Source organism: Cryptomeria japonica, chromosome 3, assembly GCF_030272615.1.
Source record: "Cryptomeria japonica chromosome 3, Sugi_1.0, whole genome shotgun sequence".
Classification (NCBI taxonomy): Eukaryota; Viridiplantae; Streptophyta; class Pinopsida; order Cupressales; family Cupressaceae; genus Cryptomeria; species Cryptomeria japonica.
Genome location: NC_081407.1, coordinates 994699483 through 994722965, shown reverse-complemented (window position 1 = coordinate 994722965; position 23483 = coordinate 994699483). Strand labels below are relative to the sequence as shown.

Here is a 23483-nt window from a genome sequence, read left to right as displayed (position 1 = left end):
GAGAGCAAAGGACAGAGGAGACCCCGCGAGCTCGAAAGGACTGAAAAGCAACCATCACGCAAAGGCACCAGACAATTGTTCAGTGAAGTGGGAGAAAATTCAGCTGCAAGCAAGGAACTTGACACCTCCTCCACCCCTCCGGTAATAGAACAGTTGCGAATTTGTGATGAGTCGGCTGAAAACATCAAAGAACAAAGTGCAAATTTAGCCATATCATCAGCTCAGGCTGTACCTCAAGAATGGTTAATTGTCAGAGCCTAGCGCAAGGCCGCCACCAAACCACCTATTGATTTGGAGGACATTTTCTCACGTATGGACCAAGCTAAAGCTAAGGGGAAGAAAAAGCACAGGGCATATTCTAGAATGACCAAGGATGAGCAAAGGAACCGCACTCTTCACATTGCCACCCCGCCTGTAGACAAGCCAGCAGATCAGATTACACTGGCGGATTATAGCATCACAACTGTCCCTATCGGACGAGCCACTAAGGAGCAAGAAAAAGATGAATTCAAGGACTCAGTGCAGAACATACTCAAGCAACTTGAAGAGATAACAGCTGAGAAGGATATGTATCGAGCTCGCGCTGAGCAGGCCGAGGGATACATTGATCAACTCCTGAAACCATTGCACAAAGGACCACAACAGAATTTGAAGGAGTCCTGGACACCGCAACAAAATTTGAAGGAGTACTGGACACTGCAAGGGCCATCAGGGAATGGATACAAGGCATCAAAGGGGAGAGCAAATCCTTGAGGAAGTAAAAGAGATGGCCCACCATCGAGAGCTCACTCTGGTCAAGCTATTAGAGGTAAAAAGGGAATCCCTCAGAATGCACGAAGTGGCTGCCACAACTCTCCCCCTCATGAGGGCTCTTTTCTAGACCCACGCACAGATTCCTACATTGTCCACCATCCTGGATCCATATAACATCAGCACTCTTAAGGAATGGTACTGGACTATCACCATGAAGAATGACACGAGGGAAATCATTGATAAAGAAAACGACGCATGCGAGATGATTCTGAGAGGCATGCAAGAACTCGGTAAGACAATCCTCCGATCAATGGTTTCAAGATGGAAAAATGACTTGTCTGATGATGTAATACGACCAGATTGGGAGGAAAGATTGGGAACGAATAGGATTACCTATTCCGCTAAGGACTTGAGTTTTGCTGGTCAGTTCCATTCGGGCATGTTGTGCTTCGAACGTAACCGTTCCAGCTAGAAGGATGGTTTGAAGCATGTGGACCAGTACCTCGAAGGCATGCAATATAAAATTTGTCATCCTCCTATGCCTCCATTCAGTCTGCTATTCCAATTATGCATCAGGTTCCAGGAGTATGTCTGTGGGGAACGTGCGGCAGGTCGTGATCTTTGGCAAGAATATTTGCATGGTGAAGATGAATTTCTAGAAAAGGAGTGTGAAGTTGAAAAAGAGAAAGTACTTTCCTAGAAAGTGCTTTTTTCCTTTTAAAATTTTGAAAAGTGCACTCTTGGCCCAAAAGGTCATGTTTGACTCCCAAGTCAACTAAAATGTAAAACTTTATGTATGCACCTTTTTGGATTATTTCTGGATATGTTCTAATTACCTTTTGGGTAGTTATTACTCCCTTTGGGGTGGTTGTTGATATTTGCCTCCCATTTATGAGTATGGGCAGCCATGTTTTATGGATGAATCTGGGCCACTTGTTTAGATTAGATCTTGGCCATTCATCCATTTTTGAAGCCTATTTAAGGGACTGGTTTTCCCTTATTTTTGTAAGAAGTTCTTGGATTGTTGCAAAAGCTTTGGCGAAATTTACAGGATTTAATGCAAAGTTAAGACTGTTTCCAAGTTTCCTTGTGAGTGCATGGTTTCCTTCTTCATTAATTTAGAATTTTTCAGTCATGTTTCTTTCCTTTATATAGCATTTTCAGATAAATGTTTGATAGAATCCTCGTTGTTCACACCATTAGGGAATGGCTGATTGTATTTCCTTCTACATGGTTAATCTGAACCTTTCATATGCTTAGTTCGGTTATTGAATGCTCACTGAATGAATGTAGAAGTTCTGATGTTGTATTTGATAGCATGAAAATTTAATTTTCCCTTGAAGATCGCACTAGATTGATGCAAGTATCGTGCTTAAATGGCTAGTAATGCTTAATTTAGTTATTTGGAGGTATCCGTCTATTTACTGAACCTGCTATCTTAGTTAAAATTTATTTTCTATATCTCTCTCGCTCCCTATCCCTCCTTTTCCCCCTTTTTTTACCAAGAAAATCTGCAGTCCTATTGAAAACAGTATCGACCTGATTGAAATCATTCGATAAGAAAGACCATTAAAATTCCAGGGAACTCATCCAACAATTACCTATCCTATCGTAAGTCCCTTTGTGTTTCTAGCAAAAACACATCGAACCACTGAGCAATCCCGCATTCAAGACCTCACAAACGAAACCTTGAGGTTGTCCCCTTTGATCAAACGTAGAAAATAGCACTAGGGATTTCCTTATCTCAAGAGAGGATAGGATAATCAGCAAGTTTATTCTATTCTGCGTTGGCCGTAGGGAGTTTGCAGCAATGCGATTTCAGACACGTCAACACATATGAGTTGGAATTATCAGCAAGCAACAGGATCCATAATGTATTTCACGTATCTCGCCTTAAGAAGGCCCTGGGAAATAACGTTGTTGCTTCAGCTGAGTTACCTCTGCTTGATGAGGAGGGAGAGTTGGTTTTGGTTCCTGAAGCTATCCTTGATTTCACGGAATGATCTTTGAGGAGAAGAGTGATCAAGAAATACTTGACCAAATGGAAAAATTTACTAGCAGAGGATGCTACGTGGGTAAATGAGAAGATTTTACTGCATCCAGCCTTACAGTTGCTTGAAGAAAAGCAATTTTGGGAAGGGCGGACTGTAATGTCCCCTTCTCGTTGATGTCCTTCCAGTGGTCCATTAGCCTATTCCAGAGACCCGTAGGATAGGTGGAATGAAGAATGAGGGTCAAGCATTGATGAGGCGAGAACTTACTATTTTTAGTAAGTCAGGGATTGGCCGTTTTGGTGATACTGTACTACTAAGATCTCCATGCTCTGTCACTGGGTGCGAAGATCACGCTTTTCGGAGCAATAGTTCATGACTTACTATTTTTAGTAAGTGGCAGCATGGCATATTTCTATTTTTGGCAGTGGACAGGGTCCTGATCCTGCAGTAGTTCAGTGGTCTTCCTGGCTCAGCTTCATCCTGGTTTTGACAATAATCAGTATTAGAGTCATAAGTGATATAATTAAATATTATTTCCTTATCCTAAGGTTTAATATTTAATTAATTTGATTATTTTTACTACTGATTTATGGCTTTGGAAATGGTGCATAATATCTCCTAAGTGCTAGGCGAATTTTATGTCTAGAAATGGACGCCAAATTTATAATGGAGATATTATTTTATTCACCTCAAATGTTGCTAAGTCAAAATCGTGGTTTTGTGCTTTTTGGCGTAATTCCTTGACTTATGGTTTGGGCGCCATCCTTGGGTCCACGTGATAAAGCAAATGCAAATGAAGAAGTTGAATTTGGGCGAATTTGTAAGCATTTGCATTTGGTTTTGGGGAGTTATAAGTAATAAATAAGAGCCTTGGGCTCCCATTTTGGTTATCAAATGAATTTCCATCGTTATGCTATGGAATTGGCGATTGAAAATCTGAGCTTCGAAGTGCAGCTTCGTAGCTAAGTCTCAGTTTCGTACTTGCAAGATAGTACCTAGCTGTGTCCATGTATTCCCAGTCCTATTGGTGAGTGAGTTGCAGATTGTGGAGTGTTTTGTTTGAGATTGGAGTGTTTTCTGGTTGCTAGTCGTGGGACTGCTAAAAGTGTGTTTTGCTCATACCTCTTGGCCAGGCGATTCCATCATTCTGGGTACCTGCTCATCCATCCTTCCTACCACTGGCGATGCATCTTCTAAGTTTTTAGCATCTTATTTTGAGTGTGTATTTTTATATTGTAAATCGAACTTCCTAGGTTAGGCGCTGGGTTTAGTGAATGCATTGGGAAGCCTGCAAAATAAATATGGGGGTTTCGATGGCTTTCTTTGGGTTTTTTTTCATTGTAGCTGGTATAGCAATTGTTTAGAACAGATTTGGGGTGAATTGGGTGAGTAATGAGAGAGTTATGAGCGTTTTAGTGAATCCATAGGCTGTTGGTTTTGTAATTCCAGCCTGCAGATTTTTGATGTTAGCAGAAATTTCATGTTTCTTATTTGGATGTTCAGCATTACTCTCTTCTCACATTATCTTGATTATTGTAAGGTTAAGTAGTAGTACTACTAACCAATTCTGGCTTGTAACTCTCAGCCCGCTGAAAAGTGGAAGAGGCTGGCTTGCCACCTATTTTCAAGTAAACTGTAATTCAGTCCTCCCACTGCATAAGTGGTCGAGTGATGTCTAATTGTAATGGTCCTCCCGCTGCATAAGTGGGTGAGTTGAGATTGTTTTGTAATTTCAGTCCTCTCGCTGAAATATCGTGGTTGAGTGATTTGTGCCTTTGTATGTTTCTCTTGGCTGGTTCACCGCCAAGTTTCTTGCATTCCCGCTGGATAAGTGGAAGGGGCTGGCTTGCCGCCCAAGCATTGTATTATTTCCAGTTATTTGAAGCTAACGATCCCCTCAACACCGTATGCTCTCACCTTCCCACATTGCACACTTGGTGATTAGAAAGTGGAAGGGTTGCATTTGCCAGCAAGTTTTCAGTTTATGCTTTCTAACCTTAACGGGTTATCTGTTTGTGGATGATTATTATTGGCCTAAACAAAAAAAAATAATTGGGATATTACACATAGCGAAATTCATATGAGACCCTTTTTTCTTCACAAAACCTTGAAGTGAATGCTAACTTGGACTGGAGGATGATCAGGAGAGGCCTAATAAGTTATATCCAAGCCAAAGAAGGAAGGAAAAAGGTGAAAATGAGCCTAAAATGAGAATTTCACTCCTAACCCTTCCAAAGGGTCCAAAGCGAAATTCACTTTTCCTCTATTTTGCTCTTTGATATGGCCAAGTTTTGGATTTTTGAGGCATGGTTGAGGAGGCTTTGATGCATATTTGCCTTTGAGAAGAGGTTTGAGGCGATGAAGTGGTAGAAATCAACCCAAAACTAGAATTTCGCTCCTGACGTGAAATTGAGAATGTCGCTCCTGACGTGAAATTGAGAATGTCGCTATGGACCTAGGCCAAGGACAGGACGTATAGGGAATTTCCTATACGTCCTGTCCTTGGCCTAGGTCCATAGCGACATTCTCAATTTCACCTAATTTGCTCCTAATGAAGGTCAAGTGGTGGATTCCTAGGCTTTGGTGGAGAGAAGGCAAGCATATGCTTGTCTTGGAGGCATTTTGGAGTGAAGAAATGATAGAATTTGAGCCTAATTCAAGAATTTCGCTCCTGACCCTTCCAAAGGGTCCAGATCGAAATCCTTAAAAACTCCATTTTGCTCCAATTTTGCATCAATATTGGTATTGGTTGAGATTGAGGGCATCCTTAGACATGCATCTGAACGAGTATTGTCATAAAGTGAGAAGAATTTGAGCCAAGAATGCAAATTTCGCTCTTGACCCTTCCAAAGGGTCCAGAGCGAAATTCCTAAGTGGTCTAATATTTTGCTTAGGTCCTTGAGCAAAACCTATTCCTTGGCAATTTTGGAGGTTAATGACATGATCTTGGTGAAGTAATGTTGAGAATGAGGTCTGATTGAGCAACTTTGTCAAAACTTGCTCCTGACCCTTCCAAAGGGTCTTGAGCGAAATTCTTATAGGGCCTGTCCCTGGGAAGGATTCTAAGGCAAATTCTATCTCGATGCCTTCTTGTTAATAATTTAAGGTAAGAAATGCTATGGACAGGATAAATGTATCATGTGTACTTGATCATCTTTTGGTTTGTGTTGCAGGTGAAAGAAAATCAAGCCAGGACACGGACGACCTATTCTAAGCCCATCATCATCAAGGACACTCCAAATGCATGGAGGAAGACTTCATGATGCAGAGTCCTCCTTGTATCCTGCCAAACACTCCAAGATGTATGACACTAACCCCTCAAGACTTCAATAGGATCCTATCAAGGCAAGGCTCTACAACATTAGTTCAACATCTCACAATCTCCAAGACTCATACTTACTCAAATTGGGTAATTTGCTCCATCATGCACCATGAAGCCTCCAAGGGTTCCTGACCATTATCACACCTGTTTTGGGTCAAACATGACTCATATGGACCAGATCAAACACTGGTTTTAAGGATTCAACACCATATCCTATAGCACCTTCACAATTAAGCCTATTTGCTAGTAGCCCTTTGAAACGGGTAAAGGGACCTTAAGTCCAAACACCCTAGCAAACAATTCACAAATTCAAATACCCTTTTAGGTCTTACACAATTCCCCAAAAGGAAAGGTCAAGGTCTGTGTGATGTCCCCACTTTGAAATAGAATTTAATAATAAATTAAAACATTAAATTAAAATATAAAATAATAATTAAATATGATTAATTAAATATTAATTAAGTTAATGAAAAGTCAAAAGACATGAAAGGAAAAGTTGTGACTCCCTCAACAATGAGATATAAAAGGGAGAAGAAAACCTCATTTGAGAGGGGGGATAATTTGGAAATGAGAAGTGCACATCTGATTTAAATAATAAGTGCAGATCTGATTATGAAAGGTTGTGTCCCTTTCAAAGGGTAGAAATAATGAAGAGTTGCACTCTTTCAAAGGGTGCTAATGGTGAAAGGGTATGTCTCTTGCCAAAGGGCATACATGATGAAGAGGTGTGACCTCTCCCTCAAATTGAGAGATATAAAGGGAAGGAATCAAAAGCATCTAGTGACATCACCATTGATCAGATCAGATCAGAATTGTTATCAAGTTACAGGCAGTAACATTTGAGTTCTTGGTGGTATGCATGGGGATCTGCTTAATATGTATGTTTAGTATATGAAGCTTGATAAAGTTGTTATGCAGAATCTAGTAATAATATTGTTATAAACTGCAATATGTATGACAGTCATACTTAATTTCATATATATTTATAATACATGAGAAGTTAGTGTACTTATAGTCTAAATCATGTTATTACTATCAGTATTGAAGAAGATGGGGATGAGATGTTCCAAAGAGGGGCAGTCTAAATCCAAGCAATAGGTTAAGTCCCAAGATATGGTGGCGGTCAGCGAGCCATAAGCCTTGAGGGTATAGACCCAAGATAGGTAAGGGCTTGGATCTGTAAACTTTGAGGGAACCTATTGTAGTTGGTCTCTAAGCGCTTTGGTAACATACGTAAACCCTTCTCCCTTAAAAATAAAGTAGTAACAGGGTCTGATATCTATATTAATAATGACATTAATCATCTAATGAGGAAAATAGATAAGCACTTGTTAATAACAAATTGAAGAATATCAATCAATTTTAATATGTTGAAATAGATCAGGTAGGGGACATTACAGTTTGACAAAGAAAGGGTTGAACCCGGTGAAGGTCAACTGTCCTAAAGGGCTAATTAGGCCTCCATTTGTGAAGCAACTATATCCAAATGAACAAACCATACAAGCACAACCCCATGAGCATGTGGTGAACCATAAACTATCATGGATTCCAGGATTACACGCTTGGAATCATCACCATTTGTCTTCTAGGGTAGCTTTGTTGTTTAAGGACTAGGTAGCCACATAGAGATGTCTACCTAGGGTCGGATCAAACACACACCTCCCTTGCTCCTCCTACAAAATGCTTTTGGAATCTTAGAATACATAGGCCAAACTTGCATTTCACCCAATCCCATGAGTTTCAGATAGATAAATTGCAAGTTATGGCCATGGAGAAGCAAAACCCTAGGTAAACCCTGGTTTTCCGGGTACCTACAGCAAAATTGGAATAACAGGAGCAAAACACACAGTCTGACCTCAAACCAAATCCAAATCAAAGCTGATTCACTACTCTGACAAAATCACATCATTGGAGATTGATCCCAATCCGTACAATGTCATACCCCGTGCCAAAACTCCAAAAATGCAGGAAAAACTCAGAATTTCATTAGTTTGCAGTCATCAAAACCTTCCTCCGTACAGTCTCTCCTTGGGAATTGGATCCTCAAGGTGTATATACCTCTCCACAACTTCTCTCAACCGAAAACAAGAGGTTAGAGCCATTGGAGGAGTTCAAACAAACAAAATTCAAAAATTGCATAAAAGTTGCTTATTTGACAAAGTTGTCAAAATGTCATTCCTCGCCTCCTAATGCCTTGGGTTAGGACTAACCCCTCCTAAAACAACCTAGAACCACCAAAACCACTAGGATAACTATGTCCTACACACACTTGATCCCCTTTTGTCCAAAAGTCCTAATTGGCTTATCAAGATGCCAAAATAGGAGTTTGGCTCACAAGATGGGGTCTTTTATTACATACACACAATGCATGATTGAAACACATGTAAAACATCCTAAGACATGTTTGATGCCTTATCCTTCCTCCTCTAAGCCTGATTGATCAACTTGAAGGGTTGCTCCTGCAATACTTCAAGTGTTCGAGAAAAGCATTGGGAGATTTCAAGTGTTCAAGGAATTGCAAGCTATCTCCAAAACCTTCGCTTCGCCACACTAATGAACCACAAGATGACAAAGAAAGGCTTTGCCAGCACTTCAAGGCGAGATATGCTACCGGAGGAAGAAGACCTGACCATAAGGAAGCCTCATCAAAGCACAACGGAGTCAAGGAACTACATCATTCATCACATCAGAAACAGAGGAGGGTCAACCAAGTCACAAGCGTTAGATAGGGTGGCATCCTAGTCATCATTCCTCCAGTCGGATTGGTCCACCTCAACATGACCAGATTCAGTGTACCTAACTCAACAGTGATGGCACAAACTTCGATGTACCTACCTGTTGTGCGTTGCACACGCTCCTTGTCGCCGACAGGGTCCCCCTTCCTGTTTTGAGCTTTCCGTCGTTGCCCTGCTGAGTTTCGCGCGGATCTTCGAGCGAGTTCGCGGCTGGTTCGTGAAGTGATTGATGTAAGGGTAATGAGCTGATGAATCTTCCCGGCTAGTCTAGCTCTCGGGCGTGAACGCCAAGAGTTTTGTTCGAAGTTTTGAAAATCGCCTTAGGTAGGTGTAAGGTAGTAGGAATTGGTGGAGCCCACCAAGCAAGGACAGTGCGCCTAAAGGTCGCACGAAGACCCAAGTCGCCATTTTTCGCGCAATAGCTGTGAAGCAGACTGCATAAGGATTGTCACCGCGATGTTTATAAGATTTGAAGAAAAGATGATTTTCGCCTGCTAATGAACGATCGAATTGCCTGGCCATGCCTTGGGATTCTGAAGCCTCCTAAAACCAAATTTGTGAAATCCGGCAAAAGGCTAGTCTGAAGTCCGAACGTTTCGCGCAAGTTTTCAAAATTGCCTAAGGGGCAGATTTCGGACCCAGAGGCCCAAAGGAGTCAGAATTTCACTAAGTTAATCTTGCCAAAATCGCCCAGGGGATCGAATTTCGGACCCTGGGGCGAAAATTTCAAAATCTGATGCTTTCCATTTGGTCTGAAAATAATGCGAAAGCCTTTAAGTATTGCAAAAGATGGTTCCAGGTCCGATAATCGCTAAAAATGTCCAAATTCAGACCCTGGGACGAAGGATGGAGGGCGCAAAATACAAAGTTTTCCTCAGGCCCCGAAAACGCCTCAAAACCCCCTATTTTCGGACCCCAGCTCCGAAATTTAAAAAATGGCTAACGTAAAGAGCACACGCATATGGGCGTTCAGGTCCGAAGTTCGCCAGATGTGTTTCCAACTCCGAAAAAGCACTTGGGCGTTACATTTTCGAACCCCAGGGCAAATGTGTAGATGCGAAATGTCGCAAGGGATCATCTTCTAAGTCCAAAAACCTTTAACTCGCCCTTTTTCGGACCTTGGAGCGCATTTTTTAAAAAAATGAAGATAAAGTGCGAAGTATTCTGAAGACGCTAAAAGCCCCGAAATCACTTAAGTTTTTTCTTTTTCGGACCCTTGGGATTAAAAAGTATAAAACGCGAAATGTTCCAAAAGGGGCCTCGAGGTCCGAAATCACTTAAAGCGCTCAAATTCGGACCTGGGAGTGAAAAATTAGAAAAGTGGAAAGTGCGTCGAGTTTAAAAAAAAAAAGAAGCGTTTGAGGTTCGAAATTCACCAAAAGCGCTTCAATCCCCGAAAAATCACTTGGGCGTCTATTTTCAGACCCTAGGATAAAACGGCAAAATCGCAAAGTATGCCTAAAGTGCTTTAGGCTCCGAAAACCTTCAAGTGCCTCATTTTCGGACCCTGGGGCGATTTTGAAAAAATTTAAAAGAACGTCGGAAGTTGTAAAAGCCTCCTCCAAGTCCGAAATCCGATTTAGATGCCAATCTTCGAACCCTAGCCCCGAAATTTCAAGCATATCAAACTTGCCGAATCACCTTTTAAGTTCGAAGTTGGTGCGAAACGTGAAAGGCGCGAAGTCATCGCGAAGTGCATTCCAAACGCCCGAAGCTGTAGAAAGCTAAAATCGTGAAAGTTTCCCCCAGCTCCGAAAATCATTTAGGATCGAAAACACCTCCAGCTCCGAAGTTTTATTCGCGAATAAGGGTGTCATGGCTCTTGAAGTCGCAAAAATCGCGAAGGATGGCATAGTTTAAAAGGTTCGCGCAGCTTGCAAATTCATTCAAATCCTCCGAAGTCATCGCAAAATACTCTCCAAAGCGCCTGAAGCCGCAGAAGGTTAAAATCACAAAGTATACCTCAGGCTCCAAGCTCTGAAATATAGAAGCGCGTTGGGGTCCGAGGTTAGTCTGAAGCCACCAATAGTGAGTTAAGGATCCGAAGTTTTGGCGAAACCATTGAAGTCCGAAAATATCTCCAAAGTAGCGAGAGCATCCCAGCTCCGAAATTTGCAGGATCATCTTCTAAGTCCGAAAGTTACTTGCAGACAGCGCCAGTGCTCCGAAAACCTTCAAACGCCCGAAACCCCAGCAGGTGAAAATCGCGAACTTTCCAAGTTGCAAAAGAGGAAGTGTTAGGTCCAAAGTTTTCCTCAGGCTCCAAGCTCCGAAATTCGCCAGAGGTGTGCAAATCGCGAAGTAGAAGACACGAAATTTGCAAAACTTGCAAGGAGGAAAACGCAGTTCAAAATTTGAAAACCCTCCGAGGTCTGAAAACAAGAAGGTAAAGTGTTGCATTAACTCCTCCTGATCATTTAAACTCAGATTGCCAATCACCCAGGGCAAGAAGAAAACCATTTAAAATGATAAGTTCTCTTTTGTCCAGCAACCGCGAAAATTTAAAACAAAGAGATAACCGTTGGAATTCAAACTTTGCAGGATCGTCCGTTTATTTCACGCGGCAAGGTGGGGTAAATCTCTCGCCATCCGCTCCCATCAGGTAAGTACGCTTTGTTGCGTATGATCATTTGAAAAATGCTTAAATCGAATGGACGAATGCGTGAAATTTGATCGCACTGCTTAAATTCTTGAAATTTGCATCTCTTTTGCTCATAAGCGTAATTCAAAGCACTCGAAATTTAGAAATCCACTCTTAAGGCTTCGCTAAAAATTGCATCTCTTTTCAAACTTAGGAAAATTTTCATGCTTTGTCTCTGTTGAAAATTAATCCAAAATCCAGAAATGATAAATATAAATGCGTAGTCAGGAATCTTCATGAATATTCTGGTTTCAAGATTGATCAAGCTGTTAGCTAGAAATATTGCTCCATCTCCAAACTAAACTTTAAATTAATCCCGGCATGCTGGAGCATTTTGTTATCGAACCCGCATTACCTTTCTTGTATCACCTCGTAATCCGCATCCGGCTGTGCAGGATAAATGCCTAAATCGGCGGTAGAATCATCAAAAACGCCCGCAGCAGCCGAAACCTCACAAGCATCCAAATCAGATATCCCGCGTAAGGTTGAAAAGATGAAGTATCAATATCAGAGAGGAGGATTGCGGGAGACGAAGGTTCAGAGCGTCTGGGACAACATTGGTGATACTGACCTTGGCCATATCGATATTCAGGACTTCAGGAATCGGGTCTTCTCACCCAACGCATATGGCAGGCCTAGGCAGATGGTGGAAAGTGGCATCGCCCAAGCAGTGACGCATGTGAGGTAATTCTGGGGAACATGCAAGAACTAGGTAAGACCATCCTCCGATCGATGGTTTCAGGATGGATAAATGACCTGTCCGACAGTGCAATCCAGCCGGACTGGGAAGAAAGGTTGGGGATGGATAAGATTTCCTATTCCGCTAAGGACTTGAGTTTTGTTGGTCAGTTCCATTCAGATATATTATGCTTTGAGTGTAATCGCTCCAGCTGGAAGGACGGTTTAAAGCACGTGGACCAGTATCTCGAGGGCATGCAGTATAAAATTCGCCACCCTCCCATGCCTCCATTCAGTCTACTCTTCCAGTTGTGTATCAAATTTCAGGAATACGTTCGCAAGGAACGAGCAGCAGGTCGTGATTTATGGCAAGAATACCTGCATGGCGAGGATCAGTTTCTAGAGAAAGAGTGTGAGACCGAAATAGAAAACCTGCATGGCGAGGATCAGTTTCTAGAGAAAGAGTGTGAGACCGAAATAGAAAAAGTAATTTCTCAAAAGTGCTTTCTTCCCTCCAAATTTTAAAAGTGCACTTTTGCACAAAAAGGTGACAGTTGACTTTTGGTCAACAAATGTAAAACTTTTTTTGATGCACCTTTTTGGATTGTTCCAAATTGTTGTAATTATCCCTTTTTGGGTAGTTATTGCCCATTTTGGGGTAGTTGTTGATATTTGCCTCCCATTTATGGGTATGGGCAGCCATGCTTTATGGATGAATCTGGGCCACTTGTTTAGATTAAATCTAGGCCATTCATCCTTTTTGAAGCCTATTTAAGGGATTGGTTTTCCCTCTTTTTTGTAAGAAGTTCTTGGATTGTTGCGAAAGCTCTGGAGAAATTTACAGGAATTAATGCAATGAATTACGACTGTTTTCAAGTTTCCTTGTGAGCGCATGGTCTCCTTCTTCACTTAATTTAGAAAGCTTTCAGTTATGTCTATTTATTTTACATAGCGTTTTTCAAATCAAGCATCTGATAGAATCCTTACAGTCCATACCATTAGAGAACGGCTGATTGCTTTTCTTTCTGCATGGTTAATTTGGACCCTTTTCATGCTTAGTTCGATTATCAAATACATACTGTGAATGTAGAAGTTCTAATATCGTACTTGATAATATGAAAATCTAGTTTCTCCTCTAAAGATTGCACTGGATTTATGCAAACATTGTGCCTAAATAGCTGGTGATGTTTAATCTAGTTCCCTGGAGGTGTTTGTCTGCTTGACTGAATTTGCTGCTTTAGTTAGAATTTACAGTTCATGTCTTTCTCTCCCTCTCTATCCTTCCCTCCTTTTTTCCCTTTTTTTTTATTTCAGAAGATCTGCAGTCCTATCAAAATAGTATGAAATTAACCGATACCATCTGATAGAAAGATCCTGAAAGTTCCAGGGAACTTATCCATAAATTCCCTGTTAAATGTAAGTCCCCCTTGTGTTTCCAGCAAAAACACATCAAGCCACTGAGAGATCCCGCAGTCAAGACCTGACGAAAGAAACCTTGAGGTTGTCTCCTCTGATCAAACTTAGAAAACAGCATTAGAGACTTCCTTATCTCAAGAGAGGATAGGATAATCAGTTGGCTATTCTATTCTGCGTTGGCCGTATGGAGTTTGCAGCAATGCGATTCCAAACACGTCAACACTACCCCTGCTTCCTATTAGTCCACACTCGTTGAATGTAATTTTCTCATTGGCTAAGGAAGTTTGTTATAACAAACCCTAATTAGGGTTTCTATCTTGTAATCCTAGCCATTGATTCTAAGTCAAGCAGAGCCATCAATTTGTAAAGGGCTCTCTATTTAAAGCCCTAGCTCTTCATTTGTAAGGGTTAATAGTCAAAGAATAGTTAGGAGTTAGCAAAAGAGAGATAGTCAATAATTAGTAGTTCAATAGTAGATAGCATTTTAGGGTAGAGTAGAAAGAGAAGGCAAAGATTGTTGCCAAGAGATTGTTGCAAAAGACATGTAAACTTCATTGAAGGAATGGTAAATTCTATGTGTCGATTCTACAATTTGCATGGTCTCTATACTTCTCAAATTTAATTTCATGTTATTAGATGAATGGAAGAAATTTGTATGATCAATGGTGAAATTTGTATATCCATACTACTAGTTATTTGTTGATTGCAAACTTGCCTTGCGTAGTCAACTGGAATCATTCGGCTTAAGTTTAACTTCAATTATCGCTTCTTCATTGATATGCATCAACCTGACAGTGTCTATGCTTGCAGCGGTGATCTGAACATCATAAAGCTTTCCTTAGAAGATCGCACTAACCTTGTGGAGATGATCCTAGCATGTCAAAGCAAGACTTAGTTAAAGTTTCATCAAAGGTCATCCATTGCTCCTACATTCTTAGTGTTAGAATTAGATCCTTATCCAACCCTTATCCTTTTCCCTTTTTAAAAAAATCAAGGATCAGTAAAGACCCACGTTCCAGTGATATCCAAAGTAAATCAGACGCTCAGGTCATCGAATGTAAGTCCCCTTGTGATCCTAGCAAAATCACATCATACCACAAGAGCTTATCCACACGTAGAGACCCTAAATATCAGAACCTTGGAGCTACTCCGATTGATCCTTCTGCGAGATCTTCAGCATTCGGGGAAGCTTTATTCAGGAGAGGATAAGGTACCTTTAGGTATTTTATTCTGTGTTCGCATGTGCATGAAAAACACATCAACACATCCCAGCTCTGTCCTAGAACCAAAACAAGGGCAGCAAGGCAAAAATCCTCAAGAAAGTCTGCAACAGTCTATAGCATCTAATCAACCTCAATGAAAGGGTGAGAACACCTCCAAAGCACAGTATAACCATCAGATGAGCCACATGTGGGTTTCCAGAGAATGGGTGGCCTCCAGATCGGGGTGATTCGATCTACAAAAATGTAGCAAGCTGATAACCATCAAATTCCACTTGCCAAAGGGTCACCTAGGTGTTAGAAACACTCAAAAAAAGTACCCATATCCATTGCTTTCCACCATCAAACACAGCATCCAAAAAGTGAGGTATAGCCTAGCATTGTGAAGCGCACAGCTCAGTCTAGAAAATCTTGCAACCATCTTGAAAACCACACCCAAACCTCCAAAAAGCTCTGCAAACACTCCAAAACTGAAAGATAATAACTTACGTTCAAAATACCTTAAAGATTTTCATTTTTTATAAACCTCTAGTCTAAAATCTTCATGGGAAAACACTGTATTTAAGTGAAAAATATCAGACCAGCTAGGGTGGTTTTTCCACCATCAAAACTAGTAATATTGAAGAGGGTTTGTAATATCCCATTAGATATTTTTCTTGTAAATGTCACTAAATGTTTTCCTTTTTTTTTTAATTTTTCTCTTTAATTTAATAAGTGTTCATTCATAGGAATACTCGAGTACTTCTATCCATACGAAATAGGTGTTAGTCCAATTCAAGACAACATCCAACCATATGGGTTAGCCATCTATCTATTCGAGACAAGCATCCACCCAAACGGGGTAAGCATCAATCATATGATAGGTAGATATAGATATGTGCTTTGGCTAGAATCTTAGACTCATCGGGACCATCCAGACCTTGAATTGCTTCCTTGAAGACTAGACTTCCCCATTGGGAGTGCACTCAAGTCATCATCATGAGAAGTATGAAACTTAGCATAAAAAGGCTTAAAACCCTCCTCAAAATTTGGCCTAAAGCTTTGAGGAGTCAAGCGCTCTATCCAGGATCCTTTCGAGTATAGCTTGAATATGTATTAACTTGAGAATTTACATTTTCTTTCGCATGATTCAAATAGATTTCTTGGATTCATCTTTCTTGATTATAGCTATCTTGATCTTTAATGGACACTCCCTAAGCCCCATCCCCGAACACCTAAGTATTGGCAAGTTACTTCATTTCCTAGACTACCTACATACCCTACTTTTAAATGGGATCAAGGCATAAAATATGGATGTTTTATAACACTAAAGAAATACAACAGAAGTTAAGATGATTAATTGGGCCAAGTTGATTAGAGACAATCTAGATGATCAATTGAGAATTTGGAGCAAAACTTGATCATTCTATATGAGTTCATATGTTGTCTACATGTTGGCAAGAAGTTGTAGATACAAAGGATTGACATGCAGGGGACCAATTGGAAATGGTGAAGGATTACAAGTCAAAGTAAATGAATGCTACCTTCACTTGCACTTGCACAATATTTCTCATTTCAAAAGGGTTAATGATGCCTTCTCAATGCATAATGTTAGAACACTACAAGGAGGTACTCATAAGAGACTGTCACGAGAAGCTATGAATTTGGTGAAGAAGTATGGCTTATGGTATATTCAATTTCCTAAATTCACCTATATCAGATTGCAAGGATTCTCATCTTACCCCTATCAGCTTCCAAGATATCAAACCGATAAGATGATATTGCTAGAGGTGACAAGGCAATTGTCCGCATATGACAAGATCCAAAACAAGAAGCGCAGGGATAGGATAACCTTCCCAATCTTAATGGAAAAATGAATCGAAGTGTGTCCATCAATGCAACCAGTAGAGAAATCATAAGAGAAATTACAATTCTACAACCTTGTGACTCATACATCAAGAGCAAACTTTGATCCCTTTCATAATATCAGGATGGTTAGTGGAAGAAAATATAGACACAAGGTACATCTTGAAGATCATTGGGAAATAATAGAAATATATTCAGAGTACAAATGAACAAATACGAGATAATGTCATGCTTCCCACTTATTTTTCCTTCAAATACACTACATATATATAGGAGTTTAATCTCCTAAATAAAGGGAAACTCCCAAAACCAACTCTCCTAATTACATTGAGTTGTTTGAACAACTCAATACGTACCACTAATAAAATAACTTATTGAACAAACCTTGTGACTATTAATAATATTAAGTTGTTTATATTATGACACCAAATTATTTTATGCCTTCTAATATTCCTAATACCTAGATGTGAACACTAATTCCCAACATCCCCCCTTAGTGTGAACATGAGGTGAAAGTACATCACAATACTTGATGACCACACATAGTAGCTCACCAAACACTATAAGATAAGAGTAGGGACAAACACATCTACTCATGAGAAGCAATAGTGGAACTAGCCTCACTATGCTTAGTACTTTCATCCAAGGATAGGGACAAACACATCTATCCATGGATCCAAGGATAGGGACTAACACATCTATCCAAGGTCTTACATCAATTTTGGATAGGGACAAACACATCTATCCAACATCAGTCATTAACAGGGACACACACATCTGCTCACAACTATTATGATTGGGGACAAACACATCCAATCATAATTACCAACTCTTGTGACTGGGGACAAACACATCCAAGTCATTTTGTGAATGGGGACAAACACATCCAACCACTTACATCATCTTGTGAATGGGGACAAACACATCCATCCACGACTTACAAAGCTTGAGAACCAAGTCTTTGTTGTTGCGTATGGAGCCACCATTTAAGATAATTGCCACTCTAATCACAAATGATATGAGACGATTGCCGCTGCCACCTGGAAACCGATCTTGGCTTTAGTCATTTTGGTACAAGTTGTTTTGTCACTAATGCAGTTTCACGACCCCATCACTAGTGACTGACGAGAGGTCGCTAAATTTCCTCCAACCACATGTGCCTCCAACCTCCAATTATATTTGCTACTTAATTTAACTTTAATGCTCAATTTTGTCAATGGTGAGGAAAGAGTATATTCCCCCCCCCCGCCCCACAAAATGGATGTCGCATACAAGCGATAATGCATCCAGTTACAATTAAAACAATTTTTATTTTTATTTTTGACACTTTTATATTGAAGACTCATTAAGGTAGACTCGATTCTAAAAACTGTCAAAACTTGATTTTTATGACAATATATCCAACTAAAGGAAGCCATAATTGTCAAGGTTTTTAACTAAAGACACTAAATAGAGGATCCTTTACCATATGGAAAATCTATGGCCCAAGGTATAATCCTTACAAATCTAGATATTATTAATTCTTAGATATAGCAACAAACTAAACGACTCTATTATGCATGATGCACAGCATTACTCAACACAAAAGCATAGGACCTTCGTGATGATTTCAATACCAAATATATCGAATCCTCTAAATCTCATCTTCTTCGGTCTTCTCCAGGTGGTGCTTGATTTCTTTGACCCGACGAAGCTGCACGATGATTTCTCTATCACCTGACGCCAAAGGAATTTGAAGAAGCAGAAAACATTTCAAAATTCACCAGTGATAAGGGCCAATCTTGGCAAAGAGACAAGTTGTCGAGCAAGAGAACTGGTCGGGCCAAAGATTGTGTAGTCTGGCAATGAAACTAAAGCATGAAGTACAACAAGGCCCAATGGATATAAGTCAGACCTCCAGAAACAAAATCAGCCCCTACCAATTACTATCCCATCTAAGCAAAAAGCCACCAAAAAAAAACAGCAAATCCCAATATGAGCAAACAGCGGCAGTAGAAGTTTTTCCTCGTTGAGAAAGAATACTCACCATGATGAAACCCTTGATAGATATGTCCCCAGGCAAGCCAAATACATGGAAATATTTTCAGGTCTCGATTGTAAAGAACATTCTTTCTTGCATGCCAAAGATTGAGACATCAGAAGAGGCCTGATCTCAAATCAAGCAATGTTGATCAATAGAAATGCAAACCGATCATAGTGCCAGACCATAAAAAATTGGAACTTCTATGGCCAATGAAATGACATGTTCTCATTGGATAGAAAGAGTGATTCTTGATGAAGATGAAACGCCCCCAAGCATCAGTGGATGCAAATCGAGCATATGTGAGCTAAATGCTGTCCACGCAGTCTGGCGAAGCAGAATCATGACATGGGAAGATCATAGAATGAAGCTTGCCTTGATCTCATCAAAGTAGCAAGGCATACGATACCACTAGACAGGCACAAAATTCTGCCTGTCAATACGCAATGTTCTAAAGCCGGCTCCTAATGCGCAGGCGCATAATGCCAACAATAATATCACTTTCATCACAAGATATTATGAGCACTCAAAATGCCATACTAGAGATCACGAAGTGGACATGAGGATTGCCTGAATAATAGCAATAACAAAAACAAAAGAAAAAATAAATTTCACCCAACCCGCTCTGATACCATAATAGAAATATGGTCAAAGTGCAAATGAACAAATACAAGATAATGTTGTGCTTCTCCCTTATTTTTCCTTCAAATACACTACATATATATAGGAGTTTAATCTCCTAAATAATACGAAACTCCCAAAACCAACTCCTAATTATATTGAGTTGTTTGAACAACTCAATACGTACCACTAATAAAATAACTTATTGAATAAACCTTGTGACTATTAATAATATTAAGTTGTTTCTTAACAACTTAATATTATGACACCAAATTATTTTATGCTTTCTAATATTCCTAATACCTAGATGTGAACACTAATTCCCAACAGGAAAATGCAGTTGATGATTTTGAAATTAGGAAAAAAACCTGTTCTAGGCTATCATTGGAGATGGTTAGAGCTTGCCAAGTACTTCTCGTTCCGGATAACGTTGAGGATGATGGAAATCATGTTCAACATTGTAATATCCCCTGCTTATATAGGACTAAGATTGCAAGGAATATTGTCAAACAACTGGCAGACAACCTGCTGTTCGAAGTCTCAGTCTGTATAACCTGCACGTTATGCGGTTTCTGGACTGCAGGATAACTTGTGTGTTATGCTGTTCATGGCTCAAGGAATTTTGTCAAACAATCATTCACAAAGTCTCAGAAATTTCCAGACTTGTTAGGAGTCATTGACCATACATACGCACCAATGAATGACTAGCAAATTGCTTCTTAATGATGGAATACTTCCCTAGGATGATTGTGCCACAAGTTTATAGTGTCATCATACCAAATTTGGATGCAAACCATGAACCCACAGCTGACTGTAATTATATCAAATAGTTGGCAAGGAACCCCAGACAACATACAATCATATGTAACTGAAAAAACAATCTTATCACTACTTTATTAGAAACTATAGGCTCATTACATTGACCAAACTTGTACCAAAACACTTGACTATTAACAGTGAATTTTAGAATGTCTGAAGACATATGGCATCCATTGGTACAATGCATATAACTGAGAAATACTTGAAAATACTGATGCCAAACAAACCTGGTATAAATCGCCTAGGCCTGGGATTGTAGAAGCAAGTAATATCCTTTGCTTTGGAGCCCTTAGAATGCTAAATCAATTTATCTTCAAAATCGCCCCTGCAGCAAGCATGAAGGTCTGAGATTAATCAATTATCAGCTCTTAAGTCCTCCATCAACCCCTGGAAATGTTTGCTGACCTCCTCCAAATACAGCGCTGTCACCAATTGCCAAGTTCGATGCTAAAATAGGTATACAGAAGCAAAATCATGGGTAATGATGGTCTGGTACGAACTTGTTCTCAGATCTGATTTGGCTCTTGCAACCTTCTTAATCCTTTTTCCAAAAGCGTCTAAATGAGTCGCTTTATGTCCCGAATGTTTGTGCTGTCCTCAAATGAAGGTCTTGTTGCTTCCACAAGGTGATAATAGAAAAGTCGTGGAAATGGATGATGGAACTTGATATGTTTCAGACCTGCTACACAACCTGCAATCTTTCAATTTCTTCTTCAAACGGCTTCTAGGAAATTCGCCTATCCTTCCCAACAAAATCGATGCACATGTATGATAGATATGGATGAACTGAAAGATACCACAAATCGTCTAACATGAGATGCACAAAAAACTCAATGAGCACAATGTGAAGGACTGTCTTATCCTCCACTCTCAGCTGAAACCCCTCCGAAGGTCTTTCACTCCTTTATTTATGCCATCAATGGGAATTTTTGTTCGCAAAGACAAAGATCTGCAGAAACCCTTGGCTCCACCAAAACCAATCAATACAAATATCAAACAACCAATGCCCAACAATGAGGCTGCCTCCTCTATTTATTCTTTTCCTCACATAGGTCAGCCTCCTTCTAGAAGATCCCTTTACCATAAAATAATATTTAATTGATTCTTTCTAGAAGATTCCCCTTAAATAATAATAATAATATTATTTAATTGCACTTTAGATAATTAAGATTATCTTTATGAACATAAAGTGCAACACACGTGACATCATACGTGAGAACACACTATCTCGCTGAAAATCATATTAAAATGGAATGTGAAGCCACAAGCAACTGCCTAGTCAACCCTCTCATCAACCTTTTGGCCTACGAGGATCAAGTAATAGGCCAAACTTCTCTGCGGACTGATCCTCATGAAAATGGGGACATTACAAACATTATTTGGAAGAAGAAAATGATAAGCCTCTTCCCACACTTAATTGGACTGAGCAAGAACTAACAAATCTTGATGTATTGATGGGACCAGTTATGGTGAATACAAGGAGATGGATAAGTTAACAGGTTAACAAGTTGAAAGAGCAAGATGTTCATTTAACCTATGATTTGATGGAGGACTTGAAGTCATGATCCTCTGATGATGAAATGACTAAAGAATCACAAGAGGTCAGAATTGAAGAAGATAGAAATGGATAGGAGGATAGAGGTCATGAGAAAGGGAAAAACATAGCTGAGAATTCACAATCCAAGAAGATGAAAAGGAAAGAAGCTCCAAGTGAACAACCAAAATAAATATGTCAGGAATAACCCATTCATCAGCCAATATTTCTTCGGTGTAGGAGGTCGATCTTTTCATGGACAAGAATGCAACATCTATGTGCGGAGAATGAGCTACAAAGGGAAATTGGATTGACTCCAAGTGTGCAAGATAGACGAAGTGTAAATGAGTCCTTGGAGTCCATTCAACAAGAGTCGAGAAAGAAATTCTTCTCAAGGCGTGGAGGTTCCTTTTAACAATCATCCAAAGGATCAAGAAGCAGTGCCAATCGAAGAAATCATTGGAAATCCAGATATGGGATTTTTGGATGAAGATTTCAATGAAGGGATGATCTCAACATTGCGAGGAGTTCATGGACAAGAAGAGCCAGATGAGGATGAGGAATAGTCAACAGTTTTTGAATGGTTGAGGGAGCGAATGAAGAAGAAATCTATAATAGAAAGTGATTCAGCAGATGAATTGGAGGATTTTCTAAGCCGGATAGGTAAGACTGTGAAAAAAAAGAAAGCAAAGAAATACTCCAAGATTATGAAGGAAAGTTTTGGGTCTCACTAAATCCAAGTTGCGGTTCCAAAGGTTGATAAGGCAAAGGAAGATATCGCTCCAAAGGAATATGATGTTATGACAATTGATTTTGGGCCAACAACAAATGAACGGGAAGTTGAGGAATTGGAGGATTTTGTAATGACCATTAAAGAAAGATTGAGAAAAGAGGAAGAAAAAAAGAATCAATTGAAGGCAAAAAATAGGGAATTGAGAAGCTACATAGTACATACAACATTTGATGAATCCAATCCAACAAGCTGAATGAACATTTGTACTTCCTGTAGCACTTCCAAAAGAATCAATTGAGGACTTGGAGGGAATGAAGTCAACAACTCAAGCAGCAAAAGAATGAATTGGAAGTGTTTCGGATAGAGCAAATGGATTTATGGAAGAATGGGTTCAGGTATATGGGAGAGTTGTCGCTCTCTTGGATAAAATTCAATCCATAGTTGCGCTGTGTTTTGGCTGTGTGGCAAGGGAACGATGGAAGCAAATTTCTCACTGCTCACACTGGGCCAAATGCCTGCCTTTTGAGGCACTATTTCAAGCCATCGTCTGAAGAATGTTTTTAGGGTGGATGAGGAAGAATTTTGGAGGGTTGTTCGTTTGATGTTTGGGGACGAATTCTTGGACACTGACTATCGTCCGCGAACTAATTTGGACGTATCGTCCCTGTTTGTGGCTCTGGCGCTGATGGTGGGAAGTTCAAGGGAGGAGGTGTCGTGGGTGGCGTCTCTAATGCTAATACCAAAATGGTCGGGTGGTTTGGCGAAGGTGATGGAACATGCGGAGATTGGTGTGGGTTTGAGAATGGAGCAAGGGCCGTGGAGGCGCTTAGGCGGGCGAAATGATGCAATGCAGCCTCTGGTGGTGTGGTCGGCCTCTCGCCCGATTGAAACCCAGTTGGAGGATGCAAGGAAAGGGTGGCGGGAACTGTTGGACTTTGTGCGGAAGATGGGACCGACGGAGCGGGCAAAATTGCCCGGCAAGCAGACCCCGGTGAAGTCGCAGGTTCCGATTGGTGAAGATGGGCGGCCGTTGGTGCGTCACCAAATCCTGCGGAAGAGTGCGAAGATCATGGAACGCAGTGAGTTGCGAGGAGGACGGCCGGGAACCATGACAAGTGTTGGGATGGCGCAGCCCAATGCAGGACCCAGTCA

General features: G+C 40.3%; 1 protein-coding gene across 3 annotated transcripts in view; it reads right to left on the bottom strand.

Annotated features, from left to right (window-relative positions):
• The window catches only part of LOC131045312 (coatomer subunit zeta-1), a 155119-nt gene that overhangs the window by 42007 nt on the left and 89629 nt on the right, over positions 1–23483 (bottom strand). The window lies entirely within an intron of this gene.